Here is a 1,550-nt window from a genome sequence, read left to right on the forward strand (position 1 = left end):
AAGAATGGGGGAAAGGAGGGTGTGGAAGGGAGGGGGGAGGGGAGGGTGTGGGAGGGAGGGGGGAGAGGGGAGGGTGTGTGGGAGGGAGGGGGGAGGAGAGGGTGTGTGAGGGAGGGGGAAGGATAGGGTGTGGGAAGGGAGACGTAGAGGGAGTGAGGGAGAGAAAGAACAGATAAGGTAAAGTAGTGCGGTGAAGGGATGGGAATAGAGGGGGTAAGGAAGGGGAGGAGCAGAGAGGTGAGGGAGGAAAGAACAGAGGAAAGAGGGGAGAGACGAACCACAAGAAGTGTACAAGAGGAGCAGCGGCGTACAATGAATCGCACGGCAGCGCCCCCTTTCCTTCTGCACAACCGACATGTGCTCACTTAAGAACTTTGCGGTGTACAATTAATCGGGGCCGAGAGCTGCTTGCGAGTGTGTACTTACGTCTAAACTGCCTGTGAATGAGCCGGCCTGCATGTTGGAGGAATCTATTTGTGGGGGAGGAGAAGAGAAGAGAAGTGGAAGGAGAAGAGAAGAGGAGAAGAGAAGAGAAGAGAAGAGAGATGAGAGGAGAAGAGAGAAAGGCAAAAAAGAGGAGGGGAATAGAGGAAAGGAGAGGAAAGGGGAAGAGAGAAAAGAGGAGGGGAAGGGAGGAGAGGAGAGGGGTGGGGAGGAGAGAAGAGGAGAGAAGAAAAGAGAAGAGGAGAGGAGAGGAGAGGAGAGGAGAGGAGAGAAGAGGAGAGGAGAGGAGAGGAGAGGAGAGAGGACAGGAGAGGAGAGGAGAAGAGAGGGGAGGGGAGAAGAGAGAGGGGAGAGAGAGGATAGGAGGCGGAGGCGGAGGAGGAGGCGGAAGCGGAGGCGGCGGCGGCGGAGGAGGAGAAGGAGGAGGAGGGGAGGAGGAGGAGGAGGAGGAGGAGGAGGAGGAGGAGGAGGAGGAGGAGGAGGACGAGGAGGAGGACGAGGAGAAGAGAGAGAGAAGAAGGAGAAAGAGAAAGAGAAAGAGAAGGAAAAGAAGGAGGAGAAGGAAAAGAAGAAGGAGAAGGAGAAAGAGAAAGAGAAAGAGAAGAAGGAGAAGGAGAAAAAGAAAAAGAAAAAGGAAATGAAAATAAAAATAGAAAAAGAAAAAGAAAAAGAAAAAGAAAGATGATGATGATACTGATGGTGATGTAACAAGACAAAAAATCAAAAAGTCAAAAATCAAAACGAAAATAAAGAAACAGAACGAGAAAGACGCTAAGAACATCGACAAAGAAAGAAAATATGAAAAAAAAAAAAAAAAAATTGCGCTGGTAATTTTTTTTCTATAAAATCAAAAGAGAAAACTGAAAATAGAAAAAAATGCAGACCTTTTTCTTCTGCATGAGTCAATCAGATACGAGAGTTAGGAGAAAGCAAGCCATTAGCATCCTGTCTCGAGGCTCTGAAACGCGATGTTGGGGGGAGGGAAGGGGAAGGAGGAGAGGGGAGGGAAGGGGAAGGAGGAGAGGGGAGGGAAGGGGAAGGATGGGATGGAGGGAAGAGGAGGGAGGGTAGAGGGTGGGGAAGGGGGGGAGGGGGGGGAAGAAGGG

The sequence above is a fragment of the Penaeus monodon genome, chromosome 42, assembly GCF_015228065.2.
Source record: "Penaeus monodon isolate SGIC_2016 chromosome 42, NSTDA_Pmon_1, whole genome shotgun sequence".
NCBI classification, from domain to species: domain Eukaryota; kingdom Metazoa; phylum Arthropoda; class Malacostraca; order Decapoda; family Penaeidae; genus Penaeus; species Penaeus monodon.